The 24722-nt window shown below is 39.0% G+C and overlaps 1 pseudogene; it reads right to left on the reverse strand.

Annotated features, from left to right (window-relative positions):
• LOC134791551 (uncharacterized) overlaps positions 1 to 24722 on the reverse strand; it is a 45889-nt pseudogene that overhangs the window by 14379 nt on the left and 6788 nt on the right.

Here is a 24722-nt window from a genome sequence, read left to right on the forward strand (position 1 = left end):
GATGGGTACCTGACCCATCACGATTAACAGAATACAGAATACGCCTGATGGTAAGCGATTACCGCCGCCCACCACTGCAACCGCCACCACCTGTTCCAACACCAGAGAGGTTGTAAGTGCGTTGTCGAAACGGCGTGCGTTGTTGGGTTGGGAATACGCTCTTGAAGGTTTGAAGGAAATGTTTGTGGGACATCTATTTTAGGATAAATAAATAATTGATCACGTAAAATTAAAGCGTATTAATATTTATTCTGAAACATTGTAAGAATACCTATATTTCATAAGACAGTTAAAGTGACACCAAGGTATATAATTTACTTAGCGGCCTGCTTTCGCAGGCGGAGGTAAGCCGATCAAAAAAGGAATGTTAGTGGAAATAGTTTGAAATTATGGCAAATTGTATCTATAATGAAACTTACTTACTACAACATAACTTCGAAATCAAATTCATAGACATTTCATATCCCTTTCCTATTTACATAAATTACAACACTTACGTGTATAGTTACGAAGGGATTGGTTAAGTAATCAGAAATTCAGCACTTAATTTACGTTAAATTAGTAATCAATCAAGTTACTAAATATATACATACGTACTATGGAATTTATATGAAACACTGGCATGTGACGTCACAATCAAATTACCTACTCTTTATAGTTTTATACAGGTTTTAAAATAGAAATTGTGTCTAAAAATAACTGCTGTCTACGTTTCTCTATTAATCTTCTGGTGCTTTATTTCATGCGTGGTGTAAAATAATTTATTTTAAATACAGTCAAATACCCTATTAAAAGAATGCTTCGACTGGACTAATACCTAAATAAAAACTTATTTAAACAAAGATCTAAGTTTATCCGAAGATAAGTCTTATTAATCTATACATATAATAAAGCTGAAGAGGGTCGATAGTCTGTACATGGAAGATATTTGAAAAAAAGTTGGCTGGGGATACTTAGAATTGATAACAGAACACGTTCCAACAGTTTTTAGAATTTTTGTCTGTTTGTCTGTTTATCTGTTTATCTGTTTGTCTGTTTATTTGAACGCGCATCACGTGAAAACCGCTGAACGGATTTTGATGAAAACTTACTAATCTGTCGAGAAAATCCCCGGCCAGGTTATAAGCTATAAAAATTTAACCCCTAAAAAGGGGGGTAGCCACAACACTCGATTGACTTAAGTTTGCCCCTGAATCGTATGGCGCTACTTAGGAAGGAGGGGCAAACTTTTTTCAAATATGTGCTAACACTATAGAGTACCCTGGTAAACTAACAGATGGCGCTGAATTTAATACGATGTGATATAAATAAGCCACCGAGGAAGGATTTTGCCAAATTAACTCTAAGTTTAGAAGATCCGAAGATCCCTCTTCTAAAATTTCAATCAATCGTGCGGATATCAACAAATTTAATTGAATAATTGTGTTGATTTAATAATACAACAAAATTAAACGACAGTAAATTAATTGCCCCTCATTGCACAGTGCCTTCTTTTGGGGAGCTGAGTAAACATTAAAAGTAACCAAGAAAACTATAAATGAGTTTACATAGTTACGTAGTGGTTGGTAGTGGTAAAATAAACACACATCAACACGCGTATAATTGCATAAAATTATTTAAAATTATTTATTTTCTCCGTCATGAATTATACCTAATCGTAATTATATCGCATCCATATCAAATCCATATTCATACGTATCGCCTCCTTAAACACTTAATAATGGCCACGAAGGTGGGTACTTTGAAAAAAAAACATTGACCTCTGTCATTTGCAGTGCCGGATTAACCCTTTTAAGCAAAATAAGCACTTGCTTAGGGCACCATATGGTCACATATGTCTAGGGGGCACCAAAAATTATTGAAAAATTTACGCGTTCGCTTCGCGCGCGTTTTTAATAACTTTCTAAGATATGATAAATGTGACATTCGGTTGGCGACTGCAGCAGCATTACTCTGCTGCAACGTTACTGCTGCAGCACTGTCAATTTTCGTGATAAAATGATGTGACTGATTTCCATACTAAAAGTAAAAATGTACAACTGTCTAACAAAATGCGTTTTTAATATCGAAAAATTTTCGCGCTCGCTTCGCTCGCGTTTTCAATACCTTTCTAGCATATGGTAAATGTGACATTCAATTTTCGTGATAAAATGATGTGACTGATTTCCATACTAAAAGTAAAAATGTACAACTGTCTATCAAATTGTGTTTTTTTATATGGAAAAATTGTCGCGCTCGCTTCGCTCGCGTTTTCTATAACTTTCTGAGATATGATAAAGGTGACATTCGGGTGACGACTGCAGCAGCATCAGGTACTCTGTTGCAACGTTACTGCTGCTGCACTGTCAATTTTCGTGATAAAATGATGTGACTGATTTCCATACTAAAAGTAAAAATGTACAACTGTCTAACAAAATGCGTTTTTAATATCGAAAAATTTTCGCGCTCGCTTCGCTCGCGTTTTCAATCCCTTTCTAACATATGGTAAAGGTGACATTCAATTTTCGTGATATAATGATGTGACTGATTTCCATACTAAAAGTAAAAATGTACAACTGTCTATCGAATTGCGTTTTTTTATATCGAAAAATTTTCGCGCACGCTTCGCTCGCGTTTTCAATAACATTGTACGATGTTTATGATAAAGGTGACATTTGGGTGGCGACTGCAGCAGCATTTGGTACTCTGTTGCAACATTACTGCTGCGGCTCTGTCAATTTTCGTAATAAAATGATGTGACTGATTTCCATACTAAAAGTAAAAATGTACAACTGTCTATCAAAATGCGTTTTTAATATCGAATTTTTTTCGCGCTCGGTTCGCTCGCGTTTTCAATAACTTTCTAACATATGGTAAAGGTGACATTCAATTTTAGTGATATAATGATGTGACTGATTTCCATACTAAAAGTAAAAATGTACAACTGTCTGTCGAATTGCGTTTTTTTTTATCGAAAAATTTTCGCGCTCGCTTCGCTCGCGTTTTTAATAACTTTGTAAGATATGATAAAGGTGACATTCGGGTTAGGACTGCAGCAGCATTACACTGTTGCAACGCTACTGCTGCAGCACTGTCAATTTTCGTGATAAAATGATGTGACTGATTTCCATACTAAAAGTAAAAATGTACAACTGTCTATCAAATTGCGTTTTTATATCGAAAAAATTTCGCGCTCGCTTCGCTCGCGTTTTCAATAATATTCTACGATGTTTATGATAAAGGTGACATTTGGGTGGCGACTGCAGCAGCATTAGGTACTCTGTTGCAACGTTACTGCTGCGGCACTGTCAATTTTCGTGATAAAATGATGTAACTGATTTCCATTCTCAGCTGAAATGCAGCAATGAACGTCACTCAATTTACCTAAAAAATTCAATGTAATCTTGATGACCCTAGGCAGAGGGGGCACCATGGTCTAGAAATACTAAGGGCATCAAAATATCTTAACCCGGCACTGGTCGTTTGCGGAGTCAAACGATTTGGGACTCGCATTTTATACGCATTATTACCATGCCTTCCCGAAAATAATCGAATCATTCGCGAAAGTTTCGCAACGCATTGAGGTTACAAGGGGCACGTGGTCTTCCTCAGGAGTCTGAAGAAGACCACGGTAAGTGGCGCTTTAGCCAGGCAGGCCGCTTCGCTTTCGCTCGCGCGCGTATACCTTACTGTATCGTCCGATATACACCTACTACTCTGTCGTTTAAATCAAGTTTAAATCACGTGTAAAATTTGAATAAGGGCGAATAAAACTATTGATTTTGGAGTGTAGTTTTATTTAGTGGTACCTAATTGTAAAATATGTTATCTGGACTTCAGTCCTCTAGCATATCCATATGTCATCTTTACTTCAAGTTCCGCCTCCAGGGGAGAGGGAGGGAAATTAGGATTAGACATTAGCCGCTTACTGACACAGACCGAATAACACGCGGGCGGAGCCGCGGGCACAGCTAGTATTGCAATAAGTAAAAACAAGCGATAGGTATCATGGAAGCGCCACGTTCCGAAGAAAGTTTTCTGGTTTAACTCGTACTTTCGCTTTGTTGATACTTTATTCATTTTATAGTTGAACTAAATAAGCTTATTTCATAACGGTCAACTTTTGAAACTCAATGAACAAGTTTCTCACACTTTCGGCGCTGGAAAATTGTCGGCGTATACGTGGCCCGCGGCTGCAAATAGTAAAAGGGAGCAAAAATAGTTCAGTGCCCTGTCTATCAAACGCTTGTAACTTTTAATACAAGTGGAAGGCCCTTTCTAACAAAAGCTGTCAAAAAGGGACTTCCACTTGTATTACAAGTTACAAGCTTTTGATAAACAGGGCACTGGTCTGATGATTATGGATTGTGAAAATAAGCGTCCCTCACTACAATCGGTTGTTGCATACAACTTTCAGGTCCATTCAACTGTTGGAGTTCGAATAGGGCATGCTCCCGGGAATTCCCGGTTCTCATATTCCCGGGAATTCCCGGGAATTTTAGAGTGTCAAAAGTACCGGTACTGAAGACCCGGTACCGGTACTTCCCGGTTCTCATCATATGACTATTTATTCCCATTTCAATAGTAGTAATGTTTTAGTACTTTAGCTCGGGACATTATATAACATTTAGTAATGGTGCTATGAAACGGGCGACTCAAATAACCTGACAAACTAACCTAGTAAAGTCTTAGAGGATATAACCAACGGAGACGCCATGTCTATAATTTTCGGTACAAAATAGTCTGCCGTTTTTTGCGGGGGAGGGGCACATCAAATGTATACGTAACGTAAACATAGCCATGTCAGATAAACGTCAGTCCATACATGTGGTTGACATGTCGTTGACCATTGGCCGCCTATTTTCGAAAGAGAGGAACGCCTGTTAATGACCATCACTCCGTTTGGTTATATTCTCTATCAGAGTAAAGTATACATTCGTGCAGGCAGGCCGTGCCGTCATAGTGCTGAGTGCATCGACTACGCTACGGCCAGGCCGTGTGGCTCGGCCCAGGCGGAAGCAGTTTGCCGGTTGTTTACAATAAAATAAGTCATTTATTAATTCTTATGTAATTATTTAAATGAAAATAAGTCATTCATAAAGATTGTACGCTAACACACACAATTTCTTAAAAGTAATCAAAAGATGCCTTGATAACCGGGAAGAACCGGGAATCCCAGTTCCGGCCATGCCCAGAACCGGGAAATGAAATTCTTGGTACCGAGACCGGTACTGCATGCCCTAAGATCGAAGCAGTTTGAATAGTGCACTAGTGAATACCTTCACGTTATCGCCATAGTAAAGCACAAACGCAGGCTGGAAGAGTACCGTAAAATGTGGTGAGTAGGTGCAAAACTGACATTCAAACCTCGATAACAATTTTAGATATGCAAACTGAATGGTGTGTATAATAAGTGTTCCGGACGTTTGTATTTTAGTTTTTATTTTATTTTGGGTAATCCATTAGTTAGGTGGAACTTTGACGATAAACAGGAAATCCCACCTCACCCCGTAGTCCATCGTATTTGGGGTGAGTTGATTTTCATACAAAGGTGATTTTGGAAGATTGTTGGATCGATTTTTTTTTATTATGAGTATTACAATTAGCTCCATTTTAAATCGGAATACATTATTTCTGTAGCAGTAGCCTTAAAATCCCATCTCACCCCCCTTTCATACCTTCTCTCCCCATACATAACCCAACTCTCCCCGCGAACCCTACTCACCCCATTTTACGGTACTAAGCTATCGTGGCTTAAGAGCGAAGCTAAGACGTGGTTTCCTATGTGTTACGTTTCGATAAAAAAAATCTTTTATACCTATTTAATAGGCAGTCGCGGACTGCGGAGCAATACTTGTCCGTCCGTTCTTGCAGAAAACTAGTTTAGATTAGTTTTGTCTTTCGTAAATCCGGATTATCCGCCGGATGGAGTCGTGTGTGTTTGGTACTCAATACGAGTCCCGTAGCAAGTGGTTCTAATACCTATGACGGGAATTTTCATTGACATTATTTTAGCAATCTAGCCGTTTATGCTGCAAAGAGTGCCAACGAAATTGACCATTCAAACATACTATCTTTGAATTTACAGTTTATTGAAAGCAAAACAGTATAAACAAAATAAAGAAACTACTTAAACATTAAAATTCAAACTAAACTCTAAGAACTATATACACATATTTACATGTAAAAGATGGGAGCTAGCTCGGCGCCGGATGGTAGGGTGACCAGAAGGCTGGTGGCATTGCCGCGCTGAAAGGCGATGCCAATTCGCTGGGCAAGGAAGTAACCAGCCCTCTGGTCACCCGTAGCACGAATGAGACGCTTCGCTAGCTCCCTACATATACAGTGTGCTCCGGGTCCCCAATCTTTGAATTGAATATAATTCACCCTTTGTCTTCGTCAGGAGCATTAGCAAAAATCCAAATAAACTTTACAGCATTTTAATAAGGATTAAAGAAGCGAGCCAATTGGCTCAGCCAATCGACCTGGCAGCTACTGGGAGCCCGTTAAAATAATGTTCAACGCTTAGTCAGGTATTTTAGAGACAAGAACTTCTCGGGCTATCAACTCTGTTTGATGACGGCGCGAGATTTATTACGTCGTTTTCAGTTATTCGGATCTCGGTTTAAAGCGAGCGGAACGAGAGCCTATGAATTATTTATTTAAAAAAAATACTGGTCGCAAAAATACTGTGAGGAAATTTGTATTTCAAATCACAGTCTGGATTACGGTTTTATGAGAGTTGTATACATTTCGCATTGGAGTACAGATGTAGTGCATAGTTGTATTCCATCGTATTTTTTCGGAAATGTTACTGAAGTAATATGTAAACATACGGTGAATGTTATAGGGTGATTGATGATGGTTCTCGTTTCGTCCCTCCCATTGGAAGTTTTGGATAGTTTCTCTCTTGGTTAAGCGGTAAACAGTAAGTGATATTATTAGACGGTGTAAATAATAAAAACTAGCTGAAAATAGAATCAGATTAATTCTTGTCTTAAAAAATAATTGACCATTACAATTTGTTGTTTATTTACAAATTACAAATCACATATGCGCGATCGTAGGCCAGTCAATGCAAGGTGCCAGGTACCGATGTCGTGCCGCGAGCGTGCCGGCCGGGTGCGCGCCGCGCTGTCAGCCGAGTGTCCTCCGTGCTCACTAAGTACTGTAGCGACATGCGCACTCTCTACTACCCTTAAAAGAACCTTAAATGGATAAAGTTATTAAACTTTGACAATGAATACAATGAGGTAAACTTTGTTAAGTGAAAAGTTGAAAATTAAATGTCTTAATGACAATGAATGCGTATATACCTACAGTACTGTTGTAAAATCTGTAACACGCCGGATCGAATTTGGAGCAGGGTTATCTTTTATTGTCTACAATTTTCTAACGTCACACCCTTGTCACTACCGCTTTCATAGATAATTATATTCAATTCAATTCAATTCCATATTTTATTTGCTTAAAAGGCACGTAAGTAGGTACATATTAGATGTTATCATACACAATAGAATGCAGGTATCAGCGCATTCAGCCAGAAGGCATGCAAATAATAAAATAGATATAAGACATATTTACATAATCCAAACATATTTACAACATATTTACAAAAACATATTTACAGATATACAAATATACAAGATACATTCACGGCTAAACACAAACGAACAAAGTTCAGTCAATTTTATATTAAGATGTAAAAAAAAAACAATTAAATATCTTGATTTGCGTGTCTATGCCGATAGACCGTATACCTACGGTGTTTTTTGTGAAGTTTTAGTTTCTTAAAAGCATTAAAGCAACCGCGCCCAAGATGTGTAACTCTGTATATGCTTTATAATTTGAACATACATACATAGCGTCGGCCTAACAGGCCTATTCGGATTTCGAGATAATCACAAGATCTTGGATATCTAAGTCATAACTTGTCGAAATCGTTCAATAGGACCTCCAAAATCGCGGAAACGTCAAATTTGACATATCTATCTTACAAATATCTTTATATTATCCGTATCGTAACTTTAGTAGAAGAGCCGGCCGCAAAATTTTTAACCGACTTGATACCACGATGAAATGCACAATGGTTTCCCAGAAAAGTTATGCTAAGTCCGAATTCGATAGTCTGCCACGGCGGAACTTGCCGAAAGTACGAAAAAGAAGGCCACTTCCGGTGCGAAAAAAGGGGCTGATTTAACCCATCTGATACCGAGATAGTAGTTATGGCAGCAGTTAGAAATTTACATGTAGACACAGAAAAGCGAAGTCTGCCACTATTTTTTTTGCCGGAAGTGCTTGGCAGACGCTCTCAAAGGTGACCATCGGGACCCCTAAATTAACCCATCTGATACCACCATGAAACCAATGCCAGTCGGTAGGTATGAACTCTCATGTCAGGAATATATAAGTCTGCCAAGGCTTTTCCTGCCGAAACACCATGGCAGACGAGATTATGTAAGCAAGGTCGCCATCGGTTACCCTACACTAACCCATCTGATACCACCATGAAACCAATTCCATTCGGTAGGTATGAACCCCCATTTTAGGAATATATAAGTCTGCCAAGGTTTTTCCTGCCGAAACACCTTGGCAGACGAGATTATAAGCAAGATGACCATCGGTTACCGTACACTAACCCATCTGATACCGCCATGAAACCAATTCCAATCGGTAGGTATGAGCCCTCATTTCATGAATATATAAGTCTGCCAAGGCTTTTCCTGCCGAAACTCCTTGACAGACGAGATTATGTAAGCAACATCCGCATCCGTGGGACCGGTATACGTGATTACTGTAGGCTTATTTATTACTTTATGCTTTTACATATTTGTATATTATTATGTTATTAATGAAATATGTTTATAATTTATTAAACCTATACCTAATACATTGGGAATTCATTACCTGCTTACGGCAGTAGTAGGGAGTAGTGGGTGAGTTCTGGCTCACTTAGCCAGGCCAACAGTCCCTCCCCCTTTTTTTCCCTTGTTGAGGCCCTGCAACCTTACCTTGAACCCAACCTAATGTCATTGTAGCTCGAATCTAACCTAATCTATTTTTATTGCTTTTAGAAAATATTCTAATAACAATTATCTACTTTTGCAAAGTTAAATGTTGAATTCTTTATTTCGCAAAATGGAATTTTAATGTGACTATAATGTATGTGCAATCTACTTAGAAACTGGGTTTAGAAATATAAAAACACACATTTTATATAGGATAATAAGTTTATTCAAGTAATATTCTGAACATATGAGATATAGTAACATCATTACTTATTCTGTGTACAGTGGAGAAAACATGCAAGTTGACATTTTTCGTTTTAAAATAAAGATAAACTAAACAGTATTTGCCACAAACCGATGTTAAAAAACTTTGCAGTTGTTGGTTGGCATAATACCATCTCTTACAATTTCTCTTCATTAACATTTTATGATACCTTCCTGTTTTTATTTACTTAATTTAATTTTTTACTTTTTATGTGATCGGTACTTCATTTATTTTAGGTTTTGGGCTAATATTAGTTTGTTAACCGACTTCCAAATCTCAAAGAAGGAGGTTATCAATTCGGTTGTATGTTTGTTTATTTTTTATTTTTTTTATGTTTGTGACTCTATATCTCCGTCATTCCTGGACCGATTTTGAAAATTAGTTTTTTGATTGTATGTATATGCATACAGATTGGTTCCGTTTTTGTCAAAACCCAGTTCTGATGATGGGATCCATGAGGAATCGAGGGAACTCCTCAAATTTTAAACGCATACATATAGTGATTTTTGGGTTTTTATCATCAAATTAAGCATACACATTCAAAAAAGTGACATTTGATGAAGTGCAACTGCTTATGATGATCAGAACGGAACTCTTCAACGACGCATAGTTCACGTTTGGCGATTTGTCGTCTTCGTTATGTTTGTTAAGCAAGTCAAGTTTTTAAGCCACATTTTTGTCAAGCTCGAGTTCTGATGATGGGATCCATGAGGAATCGAGGGAACTCCTCAAATCTTAAAGGCATGCGTATAGACATTTTTGTATTTTCATCAGAAAATCAAGGATTTTCATTAAAAACTGGCGCATTTGATGAAGTGGAACTGCTGATGATGACCAGAACAGAACTCTTCAACCACGCATAGTTCACGTTTGGCGATTTTTCCTCTTCGTTATGTTTGTTAAGCAAGTCAAGTTTTAAAGCCACATTTTTGTTAAGCTCGAGTTCTAATGATGGGATCCATAAGGAATCGAGGGAACTCCTCAAATATTAAAGGCATAAGTATAGATTTTTTTTGTATTTTCATCATAAAATCAAGCATTTACATTAAAAACTGTCGCATTTGATGAAGTGGAACTGCTGATGATGACCAGAACAAAACTCTTCAACGACGCATAGTACACGTTTGGTGATTTCTAATTTCGATTTTGACTTGGACTGCGACCCGGACTCGGACCCAGAACCGGACTCATACCCGGATCCGGTTCGGACCCGGACTCGGACCCGGACTTGGAATCGAACTCGGACCCGGACTCGGACTCGGACACGGACTCGGACTAGGACCCGGACTCGGACTCGGACCCGGACTCGGAACCGGACTCGGAACCGGACTCGGACTCGGACCCGGACACGGACTCGGACACGGATTCGGACCCGGACTCGGACTCAGACTCGGACCCGGACTCGGACCCGGACCTTGACCCGGAAAACCACTATAATATATATTATATTATAATTATTATTATTACACGTAAATTTGTTCACGAAGAAACCGTGTACCGACTCTTCATGCCATTATATTTTTAATTTGCTGTTATTCTCTACAAATCGACACTAAAAGTATCAAAATATCAAAATATGGAGTTCCGTTTGAGAAAGAAGCAAAACAATTTTGTCTTTGACAGTAATTGAATTATTGTGTGATTTTGAAAGCTAGACAATTCAAGATTTATATTTTTACTCACAAAGACAACACAGAAATTCAATCTCAAATGTAAACCTTCGAACGATTTCCATACATTGACGACATCACTCAAAATTCTTCTTCAAGTCAGATGCCCGCTGGGGCTGCACCGGAGCACACGTATAATTCTTCAAATAAAAATGACAGCTTGATTTGACATTAAATCATATACGCACACGAGAAAGTATACCAGTAGATAAATTGTATTTCAAAAAATAGGGTACATAAATATCAGCTCGCGTCTCCTTTAAATTTGATTTGCTGTTTGTTATTTACGGGTCATAATGGTTGAAAACCTCAGTAAACTATTTTAAACAATACGATTACAGTCGAATTTAAGTATTATGTTCCTTCAAATCAAAACTCGCTTAAAATGAAAAAAGTTTAAAGACTCATCCTTTACTGATTGGGATTAATTTTCATTATGCGTCATTTTAAAAACGTATTTGACTTCTGTACGTCAATTAATTTTGATGACAATTGTAATCTTGTAATATATTATAGAACTTTTATCTTAAAATATTGCCTATTAACAGGAAGCGTTATGTAATTCGTATAAGTAATACCTGAAAGTCTTGTACCTAGATCTGTAATACCATGGATTGCGACGAATAAATGATTATGATTATGCCGTTCGTTCCGTCTATATGTATAATGCGTGTACGTGCTGTTCTCTGAAAATCTTCAAGAAAAAATAACGGCTAGACCAGCACGAAGTACTAGCGAGTTTTTGCGGCTTTGGAGACCGAGATAAAGCTTACAGGCCAATACCGCTGTGGCCTGGTTATTGTTATGTATACCTATGTATCGAATGTTTTTAAAAAAAATTTACTATAAAAAGCAATGTTTTATTTCGATTAGGTCTACATTTTGTGCATATTGTATATCTGAAGTATTTTCGTACTAAACTTGAAACTTTCGTTGAAACTAAATAAAATAATTATTCCTAATATACAGTCACCTGCAATTTATGTTACACAACACACAACGAAGGCCGCAAAAATATCTGACACGATCTTATTTGTAGAACCATAAGAGCATGTCATATATTTTTGCGGCCTTCGAAGAGTAGGTACCGGTCATTATCACCAACTTTGCCCGCATTTAAAAAAAAACACGAATTTCTCAAAAAAAAAAACAAATCGTAATTACTTTTTTTGCTCAGCACGTCCATTGTGATCAAACGCATCAGTTTATTTGAAGAAAACTTATTTTTATCGTGTTTTTACCCATTTTTTTGCGTTTTAGAGGGTGGGCAAAGATATCCGGAGTTTTCGCCAACATTGCCCACGTCAATTTGGTATTCAAATACAGCTCGTATGATGATGATGTCTAAGGATCACTGGTTTTGGGCAATCCTACCATTCCCTGTTAATAACTTAGCGATAAGTGTAAAAACTTTTAAATAAATTTGCTGGGCAATGTTGCCTACCCGTTTTTGCTCATTTCCATATAAGGCTCGCCTAAGCATTTTACAAAGGCTAGGGTTGTCACTTTTGAGAAAATCTGTTACAATAGTTTAATGGCCAAAAATATGATTTTTGCTGTGTATTTCATTAGTTAACGGGATAAAACATCTAAGTAAAGGATAATAAGACAAATTAAATACAGTATATATTTATAAACTTACTTTAGTGTACAAACATAACCTTATTTTACATGCGAAGTTGGGTAAATTAGATGAAAGTGACAACCCTAATCCGTTTTTGGTGGTGGGCAATGTTGGTATGGATGCCAAATCACCGGATTACTTTGCCCACCGCTAAAACTCGCTAAAAATTACAAATTAAAGATATCTTATTGATACTGTTTTAACACCCCCTGGCACTGATTAAAATAACCGACTTGGTTTCACTGGAGTGGCAGGGACAAACCTCGATAGCACCTAGACCGCCGACTCCAATTTTGAGTTCGTATTTCGGCACAAACACGACACTTCGATGAGTTCACAAGCACAGGATTACACGTGACGTCACTGATCTTCTTTAAAGTACTTTCTACTTGATTTTGAGTTTAATTAGAGGAATGCAAACTTTTTGGACGCGCCCGCGATGAGATTTTATTTTGCACTGGCGGTTGGAGGTGAGGGGAGCGGGGGGGTTAGGAAAGGATATTGCCAGGTATGAAATATATAAAAGGTGCGTTCGAGTGGTGTGTATGATAAATTAAGAATAAGCTTAAAATTAATTATAAAAATGTATGAAATAATCACAATGGCGTAGCCAACTTCGGGGCGCCTAGAGGTTTCCTCTACATTGCGTTAAGAGTAAATGAATGTTAATATAGAAACTTATACTAAGTTTTTTTTTTTTAATACTAAATTTAATACTATGTTAAATTTAATTATTGCGTAGGTAACGGGCAGAGCCGAGTTACAGGACGGACATAAGTTCCTGACGAAGTAGTTACTTTAGCGACGCGAATTACATTATCTTTTCCTGGGAAAACCTCTGAGACAACGGCGAGAGGCCAGAACATAGGATGAGCATTATCATCTTTAATGACAACAACTGTTCCCACACTCACAGGTTTGGAAGGTGAATTCCATTTATCGCGTTGTTGAAGGGAAGTGAGATATTCCATGCTGAAACGGTTTCAATAACTCTGAACAATTCTATTTAGAAGCTGATAGCGAGTTAACATGTGAGTTGGAATATTAATATCAACTTTTTCCGCGGGTAAAATTTTAAGTGGAGTGATATTTAAGAAATGACTTGGAGATAACGCGGTCGGATCAGAAGGATCCGATGATAGGACGCAAATCGGACGACTGTTTAGTAGCCCTTCAATTTGGACCAAAACTGAATTAAATTCTTCATAGGTTAAAATTTGATTACCTATAACTTTATATAAGTGAGTTTTGACTGACTTGACATTAGTTTCGCTCAAACCGTTAAAGTTCGGACCATAAGGTGGACTGTGTTGAAATTGAATTTTATGTTGCGCAAGATAACTTCTCAAATAGTTATTATAGTCAGTGGACTGTATAAGTGGGTAAATTTCGTTTAATTTATTTTTCGCACCAATGAAATTTGTACCTCCGTCACTATATAAAATTGAAACAGGACCTCTGCGTGAAATGAAACGTTTAAAAGCGGCAAGAAATAAGTCCGTGCTCAGATCGGAGACCAATTCCAAATGGATGGCTTTGGTTGTTAAACAAACCAACAGACAGATATAAGCCTTGTGGCTTTTAACTCTGCGACGGCGTATATGAGTAATATAAAATGGTCCGCCGTAATCGACAGCCGTGTATACAAATGCTTTTACTTGAGAGACGCGGATGGCGGGGAGGTCACCCATCGGTGGTTGTGTAGACAACGGTTTAAGTTTGAAACAGGAGTTGCATTTGTGTACTCTTTGACGAATTAAATTTCGAGCAGATAAAATCCAATATTTTTGTCTAATTAATGCTAGTACTAAAGCGGGACCGGTATGCAGGTTCGACGAGTGATAATAATCTACTAAAAGCGATACTATTCTACTTTTTGCGGACAATAGTATTTGATGTTTTTGATCAAAACCTAACTGAGAATGAGTGAGTCTACCTCCTACTCTTAGGAGACCTTGGTCGTCAATAAATGGGTGCAGTTTAAGAACTGATTTACTAGGAATCAGTTTGTTATTTTTAATAGCATCAAGCTCGCGAGAGAAATGTGTTGCTTGTTCGTAACGTAGTACGCGGTATTCTGCATATTCTAAGTCATTTGGAGTTATGGAACCTTGAGAGTTAAGTATTTTTGAAAAACGAAACGCGTATACGAGTGAGCGAGTTAATTTAGTCCACTTCGAACATCTTACAGCGAGGTCATGAATTGGGTGAGTAGGTACATCCGTACATACAGTTTGCGCGGGAAGCGATGTAATTTTAATTTCTTGTAAATCTTCCTGTTTATTAGTATTTATTTTAAATTCCTTTACAGGCCAGGTACTAATCGGAGCGGACAGCCATTGCGGGCCGTGGAACCAGAGTGAGTTATTTACTAATCCTGTTGGCGTTACAGGCCGCGAAACAATATCTGCCGGGTTCTCTACACCACGAACGTGGAACCAGTGGGAAGCGGGTAAGTACTCATTTATTTGAGCTATACGATTAGCTACAAATGTGTGAAATTTATAAGCGGGTGAATGAATCCATGTGAGCGTTACAGTGGCGTCTGAAAAAGCGTATACCTTATTTATAGTGCATCGTTTACTTAGGACGTCGCGAACTGAATTTATTAATTTTGCGAGTAACACGGCGGCGCAGAGTTCTAAGCGAGCGAGGGTTTTATTAGGATTGGAAACTTTGGATTTAGCGGTGAGTAATTCTACTGACTGCGCGGTTGAATTTTCATCTGAGTCTACGCGTATATAGATCGCAGCTCCATAGCACTGCTGACTAGCGTCGGCGAATCCTATTAAAGTGATTCTGTTTGTGGATGTGATGCCAATATGGCGCGGTATTTTAATTTGTGATAAGTGCGGAAGTTCCTGGTGAAATTGTTTCCATTTGGAGACAATGAAGTCGGGCACTTCATCATCCCAATCAAGTTGAAGTTTAAAACATTCTTGAATGAGTAGTTTCATGTAAGCTACAACCGGGCTAATTAGACCTAGCGGGTCGAACAAGCGCGCGGTGACAGATAGAATCGAGCGTTTAGTACAAGTCTCTGGAAAATCTATGTTTGTTTTGAAATGAAATTTATCGTCAGTTGGCTGCCACTGCATACCTACGATTTTAGTGTCAGCGTTGGGATCGTCATCAAATTTGACAGCGAGAGGGCTTTTTAGTGCGGATGGGACGCGCGACATGAGTTGATTATCATTTGAAATCCATTTAACTAAATTGAAACCTCCCGATTTGAACATAGCGGTCATCTCCTTATATATTTTTTCTGCCGTATCTACGTTATCAACGGAACTAACATAATCGTCAACGTACATATGATTTTCGGCTTCGTAAGCGGCGAGCGGGTACGAATCGCGGCTATCTGCGGCAAGTTGTCGCACTACACGCAATGCTAAATATGGTGGAAAACTGGAAACACCGAAACAGACCCTATTAAATTGATATATTTCAATCGGTGAGTTAGTGTCAAATCTGAATAAAATTCTTTGGAATGAGTGATGATCAGGAGAAAGTTTCACTTGAAAATACATTTTCTCGATATCTGCGGATATTGCGATTGAAAACATGCGAAGATTTAACAGCAATTCGAAAATATTATTCTGTAGGACTGGGCCTACATATAGTAAATCATTAAGGGATTTTCCTGAGGTGGTTTTACAACCAGCGTTCAGTACGATACGCGTCTTTGAAGTTTCTTTGTCTGGACGATAAACGGCTCTATGCGGTATGTAATAAGAATCAGTGGTTTGAAAATCATTTGGGACCTTTGTTAAATAACCTTGATCTATGTAAGTTTGAATAGTTGCGTTATAATCTGACCGTAATCCAGTTGAGTCGAGTTTCTTTTCTAAATTTAATAAGCGGTGCTTCGCTGCGGAATAAGAGGATCCTAATTCAGTAGGCGAGTGTTTGAAAGGAAGAGCAACGGTGTAGGTACCGTCGTCATCGCGCGTGTAAGTTGACCGAAATTGTTTTTCACATGCTTCGTCATCTGGACTAAAATGGGTTTTTTCTGGGACATTTTCGATTTCCCAAAAGCGTTGCGTTAACTGATCGAGACAGAAGTCTTCAGTTTGGCAAAAGAAAGTCTTCTCCAAATTATGAGCGTTTAATGAGCGAGTTTCATTTTTGAGCGAATTAGGAAAACATTGCGCCCTTCCTCCGGCGATGTATCCGAGCGTAGTTTCGATACCTACAACCGAGGAGGTCGGCGAGGTCACTTTACCTGGTCCGAGTAACGTGGGGAACAATTCATTACCTATCAGACAATCTATCTCACCCGGTAAGTAATATTCGTCATCGGCCATCGGCAAACCTTGAAGGTGATCTAATTGCGTGGTTTCTAGCTCGGCGCTAGGTAAAATGTCCGTAATCTCATCCATAACGCGGCAGCAAACGGTATAGGAACAGCGTGAGTCGAATCGAGAGTGTATTGTAAGTTGCGTTATTCCAAACGTGCGGTCTTTAATTTTTCCTATGCCATTAATAATAGCGGGTGCGGGAATAATTTTTAAATTTAAGCGTTCACAACAAGCCTTCGTTATGAAATTAGTAGCCGCCCCAGAATCCAAAAATACGCGTAGGCGATGCGTTTCATTGTTATTATAAACGTTAACAGACGCGGTCGGGCATAGAACTAACGTGTCACTGTTTAAATTTCGAGCAGGAATGGTAACTGATAACGCGATGTTGTCGTTATTCACCTGAGCGCTTGTCTGACCGCCGTGCGTGCGAGCGGCACTCGTCGTAGGCGAGCGCGGCTGACGCGGCGGGTGAGACAGAGACGGAATATTCGAGGAGCTAGTGCTTGGGAGCGGCGCTGTGGAAGCGCGCGCGCCAGCTGAGTTGTTGTTATTATTATCATTTGCTGAATCAGCTGATCGCGGGGAATGCGTTGTATTCAAATGGGTTTCGTAGTGTAATAAAGAATGATGTTTCTTATTGCAAATCGAACACCGGTTTGTTGATTTACATGTATTAATATGATGAAAACCTAAACAGTTTATGCAAAATGTGTGTTGACGAACTATGTCGTTGCGCGTTTGAGTATTTTGTTTTAGGAAATATTCGCATTTGAATAGAGGGTGAGAGAGTTGAGAATTGCACACTTTGCATGATCGCGGTTGAGTGACACTGTCAGAGCTGTTAGACTTGCTGGAAGTCTGAGGTTGTGGAACGGTTACTTGAGTACAGAATGTTTTTATTTTATTAATTTGCGGTGCGGTTTTGTTAGTGATCTGAGCGCGAGTATTATTATTATAAGTTTGAGTTTGAGAGCGAGATGGCGTGTGGAGTACTTGGAGTTTACTTTGTTCAGTTAGAAATTTCTTTAAATCACAAAATTTAGGAATTTCTATGTGTCTATGAGCCTGTTCGAACAGGTCAATCATAGTTTTTTCCAATTTGCTTAGGGCAATATGAGTTATCATAAAATCTGATAAGTTATCAATTTTCAAGCGCTGCAATGCTGCTTCAGCGGAACAAAAGTTATCGAGTATATTATCGACTGACTGTCCAGTCTTTTGTTGTAACATCTGGTCTAGATAGACGGAAGCCTGTACCCTAGTATCTTGGTACTTTGCTAGAAGAGCTTGCCATATGATGTCATAGTTTTCAGAGGTAGCGGTTATTCCAGAACAAACATTAAGTGCTTTGCCGGAGAGACATCCTATTAGGTACTGGACCTTTTCAGCATTGGTTAAGCGAGTATTAGTGTGTATGACACTGCGGAAATTTTCATAGAATACTGGCCACTTAGTGGGAGTACCATCAAAACCTATGAGTTGAAGCGGGGGCAACTTAGTGTTAAAGTTATTATTTTTCTTTTGGTCCTCAAGCTCTTGCCTCAGTGTAGTTTCCTTTTGTTTAATGTAACAATATAACTCGTCAAATGTATTTAAAATACTATAACTCGGCTGAGCCTCAGGATTTTCTTTGAGTTGTTCAATCATAAGTTTATCTACTGTTTCCATATAATCTGAACGCGTTTTATCAGCGGATTGCGCCCTAGCTAAGAATTGTGTGCGTGTGACATCGTCGGAAACCTTCAAGCTTAAGTTATAGACCTCTTGAATTATTTGAAACAGAAATTGTTTTTTGTGTTCCAAAAAGGTAATCATAACGTCATCGTCGCTTGAACCATCTTTTGATTTATTGCCTCCCCCCATATTGGTAATAAGTCAATTAATAATATGCGTATGCGTAATTTGCGTGAAGTTATAAAATATTTTGTGCGCGGTGAGTATAAAATGTAAGATGGCGGGTAGGTAGGTAAGTATAAATGGTGCAAGCGGCGAACAAATTTTACAATTGACTACGTGAAATATGCGCGATTTACCAAAAATATGCTTTGAATCTTAAAGAATGAGTGAAATAACTGGTATTTAATGATAACTAGTTGCGAAATAAGATGAAATAAGCGTGATGCGCACCAATTAAAGTATGGTAGCACGTTGAGTGATTTTAACAAATATACGTACAAATTTTATTTTTGAGTGTATGATTACTGTAAATATGTATGAAATAATGAAATATTTATATATATAGGAAGGATCAGGATCGATAAGGACCAACACTTGGAGTGGCAGGGACAAACCTCGATAGCACCTAGACCGCCGACTCCAATTTTGAGTTCGTATTTCGGCACAAACACGACACTTCGATGAGTTCACAAGCACAGGATTACACGTGACGTCACTGATCTTCTTTAAAGTACTTTCTACTTGATTTTGAGTTTAATTAGAGGAATGCAAACTTTTTGGACGCGCCCGCGATGAGATTTTATTTTGCACTGGCGGTTGGAGGTGAGGGGAGCGGGGGGGTTAGGAAAGGATATTGCCAGGTATGAAATATATAAAAGGTGCGTTCGAGTGGTGTGTATGATAAATTAAGAATAAGCTTAAAATTAATTATAAAAATGTATGAAATAATCACAATGGCGTAGCCATTCACATTACATCTCAAAACTTTTTGAAGTGAAAATTTCTTTAGCGGCGTGTTTCTTGCGGCCTATTTGCTGAATAAATGTTGAAGTTTGAAGTTTGCATGCCAAGTTTCGTGCTTTCTGCCGGATGGGACAGGATTTAGGATGGGTCAGACCAGGACCGCATTTTTGCAGGTTCATCTTTTATTAGCCAGACTCTACCTCCATACTAAATCGAGCTAAGGAGTCGCACTATAAAGAAATATTGAACATTTTCTTTCAAGTTGATATACAGGGTGTCCATGCATTAGGGTATTTATATTCAATATTCAATAATTTATTCATAAAATCAATACAATTTTACACGTCAATGGTATTTAGAACCAGTATACAAAGTATCATAACAAATTACGATTTTTTTACTTTGGAGCAACCTGTATGTGTTAGTAGCTCCTGAGGTAATAAATAGTATGACTAGATTTTGCCCTGTGCGCGGGGCCCGAGGGCCCCGCGGTCTTCTTGTAGTTTGTTGTTGGTGCTGTTGTTTTTGTTGTAGTAGTATTAGTAGTAGTTTGTTTTCCAAAGGGAAAAAGAAATAAAGTTGTACTTTTGCTAAGACGAAAAGATCCGCGTGAAAGCACTACATTCCCGCAGCTCGGCCTGGCCTCGCGTGCTTGGGAACTCGTAAGGGACGCTCCGGGCCTTCGGCCCTACGCGGAGCTCGGCCTTCGTCCTTCGCTGGGTTTCGAAGCTCAGCGTCGGGCCTTCGGCCCGCCGCTTCGCTTATTAAAACAGTTGGGAGGGTTGGTTTTGCTTCGGGGCTTAAGCGGGAAGTTGGAGCTTAAACACGACCCAATAGGAAAAGTGTCTTAGACAAGCGAAACGGCGGGCCGAAGGCCGAAGGCCGTAGGCCAACTTCCCCCTCTCGTGTGACGCTTCGGGCCTTCGGCCCTACGCGGAGCTCGGCCTTCGGCCTTCGCGAGCCTCGACGCTTCGCCGTCGGGCCTTCGGCCCGCCGGCTTCGCTTATCAAGACAGTTGACTTTGTAGAACGCTTGGGGGAACTGCATTCACGCAGCTCGGCCTTCGGCCTCGCGTTTTGGGAGTCGGGGTGGAGGCTCCGGGCCTTCGGCCCTCCGCCGGGGTCGGCCTTCGGCCTCCCGGCCTGAAGCTCGCCCTTCGGGCTCGCTTAACACACTTTTTTCCGCCATCTTGGATTTTTTCGAAATTTTTTTCCCATACGAATCTAGAGGACCCCGAGATTCCGTGACCAAAATTTCAGCGCGCTAGGACAAACTTGAAAAAATTAAAAAAAAAAGTCAGCTATTTTGAAAAAAAATGGCGGCGTCAAAAACTGCCAGGGTCCCTCTATGACATTTGGTCGAGCACCCCCCACCTACCTCCCACCGTTTGGCCGGGACGTCGAACATTTTTCTGACCGGAAGCGGTAGGCCAATAGTCGGAATTTTCTGAAGTCACGAGACCGCCCTCTATACGACCGTACCAAAGTCTAACACCCCACGAACCTCCTTCTGGGAGAACAATCATGTCAATTAATCAGTCGTGTTGCAGCTTTAAATAAGATTAATTATTAATTATTAAATTATTAAATTAAATTAAATTAATTAAAACTTTCTTCGACCGTTTTGATTATCTTTTTTATTTATGACATTAATAAGATTCTGACTTTTGACAAATGTCATCATTGCCGCACATTTTCAAACAAATTGTCAAAAGCACTGCCAATGATTAATACAGTATGTTTCTTTTTGTTGTCGATTATTGGAATTAACTTTTGTTTGATAATTTAATGTTTTATCTTTTGTTCTAATTAAAAAGAAATTACCGTTAGAGCATTTCTGAGAAGTAACCCTATGTGGGATTTCAGGGTTTGTCCAATGGCTAAGGTCACCCTGTATTTAAAAACGTAAACGTTAAAGTTTTTGGGATATATGTATAGTAGACTATTTATACTCCACATTGATACCATAAGAAGTTAATAAAACTGCCTGAAAGTTAGAGAGGACTATGGAGGAGATTACTGTTTACTAGCTTTTGACTTAACTCCTGACCCCTGTTTCACCAACGTGACAGGTGCGACGAATTGTAAAATCACTGTTGCTGACGTCACAGGCATCCATGAACTACGGTTACCGCTTACCATCGGGCGGGCCGTATTCCTGTTTGCCACCATCATTGTATTATTAAAAAAAAAAATTTATGATATCGGAAAAAAAACAGATATTTCTCTTGCTAAGTTTATGACAATTGTCACAGAAACACTGCAATTGTCACGAAATTCCGACATATAACTCATTACCTGTCAAGAATTACCTACAATTCTTCTAGATCTTTGACAATTGTCAGAAACTTCACAGGAGAAATATCTGTTTTTTCCGATATAATAAAGTTTTTTTTTAATAATACAATGATGGTGGCAAACAGGAATACGGCCCGCCCGATGGTAAGTGGTAATCGTAGCCCATGGATGCCTGTGACGTCAGCGATAGTGATTTTACAATTCGTCGCACCTGTCACCGATGTGAAATTGGGGCCTGGCCTCTATTTCACTACGGTGGCAGGTGCGACACTTGTCGACATCACAGTTGGTACTGACGTTACAGGCCTCCATAGGCTACGGTAACCGCTTACCATCAGACGGGCGGTGTGCTTGTTTGCCACCAACATGTTAATAAAATAAAAACTCCATTATATCGCCAAATACTAAGTACTTATTTTGCGAAGCTAATGACAATTGTCACAAGAAACACGACAATTGTCGGTAATTCTTGACAGCAAATGAGTTCTGTGTAACACTATATGAGTAAAATGAATATAGGCGTGGAATCGAATGTATTTGCAGCCAACAAAATGCCAATGTTTGTTCAGCTACCTGTTCACCTATTTAAATTGCTTATTATCAATTTAGATCCGGATTTTAAACCTGGCTGACATGGGATAGCCATTTATATTGATGTCAATGGTGTTGGTGAATATTTTAATTCATTCGGGCGAAAACCGGAAGGTTGGTTGGGTATCATAAAATGTTCATGGAGAGAAATTGTAAAGGCCCCAGTACACAATGGGCCATTGCCGGCCACTCCAAGGGACGCAGCCATGCGGTAGAATGAGATAGCAATATCATTTGCTCCCTCTAACGCATAAATGCGTCCCTTGGAATGGCCGGCGATGGCCCATTGTGTACTGGGGCCTTAAGATATGGTATTGTAATCAACAACTGCAAAGTTTTTTTAACATCGGTTTGTGGCAAATACTGTTTAGTTTATCTTTATTTTAAAACGAAAAATGTCAACTTGCATGTTTTCTCCACTGTACACAGAATAAGTAATGATGTTACTATATCTCATATGTTCAGAATATTACTTGAATAAACTTATTATCCTATATAAAATGTGTGTTTTTATATTTCTAAACCCAGTTTCTAAGTAGATTGCACATACATTATAGTCACATTAAAATTCCATTTTGCGAAATAAAGAATTCAACATTTAACTTTGCAAAAGTAGATAATTGTTATTAGAATATTTTCTAAAAGCAATAAAAATAGATTAGGTTAGATTCGAGCTACAATGACATTAGGTTGGGTTCAAGGTAAGGTTGCAGGGCCTCAACAAGGGAAAAAAAGGGGGAGGGACTGTTGGCCTGGCTAAGTGAGCCAGAACTCACCCACTACTCCCTACTACTGCCGTAAGCAGGTAATGAATTCCCAATGTATTAGGTATAGGTTTAATAAATTATAAATATATTTCATTAATAACATAATAATATACAAATATGTAAAAGCATAAAGTAATAAATAAGCCTACAGTAATCACGTATACCGGTCCCACGGATGCGGATGTTGCTTACATAATCTCGTCTGTCAAGGAGTTTCGGCAGGAAAGGCCTTGGCAGACTTAAAAATTTCCGAAATGAGGGTTCATACCTACCGACTGGAATTGGTTTCATGGAGGTATCAGATGGGTTAATGTAGGGTAACTGATGTACACCTTGCTAACATAATCTCGTCTGCCAAGGTGTTTCGGCAGGAAAAGCCTTGGCAGACTTATATATTCATGAAATGAGGGCTCATACCTACCGATTGGAATTGGTTTCATGGCGGTATCAGATGGGTTAGTGTACGGTAACCGATGGTCATCTTGCTTATAATCTCGTCTGCCAAGGTGTTTCGGCAGGAAAAACCTTGGCAGACTTATATATTCCTAAAATGGGGGTTCATACCTACCGAATGGAATTGGTTTCATGGTGGTATCAGATGGGTTAGTGTAGGGTAACCGATGGCGACCTTGCTTACATAATCTCGTCTGCCATGGTGTTTCGGCAGGAAAAGCCTTGGCAGACTTATATATTCCTGACATGAGAGTTCATACCTACCGACTGGCATTGGTTTCATGGTGGTATCAGATGGGTTAATTTAGGGGTCCCGATGGTCACCTTTGAGAGCGTCTGCCAAGCACTTCCGGCAAAAAAAATAGTGGCAGACTTCGCTTTTCTGTGTCTACATGTAAATTTCTAACTGCTGCCATAACTACTATCTCGGTATCAGATGGGTTAAATCAGCCCCTTTTTTCGCACCGGAAGTGGCCTTCTTTTTCGTACTTTCGGCAAGTTCCGCCGTGGCAGACTATCGAATTCGGACTTAGCATAACTTTTCTGGGAAACCATTGTGCATTTCATCGTGGTATCAAGTCGGTTAGAAATTTTGCGGCCGGCTCTTCTACCACTTGTTGAAGTCTAGTAGAAATCTAATTCATTTTCCGAATCGAGCCGTAAATTGCAAACCTCGTTACTCAATCTGACCAAATTTTACAGGAGGCACAAAAAACTACATTACCAAAAAAATTGCACGAAGACTTGCTTAGTTTCTTTTACATAACGTTAAGTTAAATTTAGCCGTCAGATTGTTAATACCTTTTTTTTAAATCACTTGAACCTGGAAAATTTGGAGATAAGAGTTTTTCTTGAAAATTTTTGAAAGTTAATCGGGAGTTAAGAGTTTTCCTATAAATATCCTTGAAAATGGAGGATAATCTTTTGATCTGAACAAGGTAACTGTGGATCAAAAAATATAATTTTATTAAACTTTAAACAGAAAAGCCTCCTTACGCAAAACTGACGTGCAGTCACAACCTCACAACGCCATCGCAAACTGTACTGAAGGGAGTGGCGGTGGAGATACGAGGTATTCCTTTTACAAAATGGCGGTAGGGAGTTGCGAGGTTTTCTATTGTGCT

This window comes from Cydia splendana, chromosome 6 (genome assembly GCF_910591565.1).
Source record: "Cydia splendana chromosome 6, ilCydSple1.2, whole genome shotgun sequence".
NCBI classification, from domain to species: Eukaryota; Metazoa; Arthropoda; class Insecta; order Lepidoptera; family Tortricidae; genus Cydia; species Cydia splendana.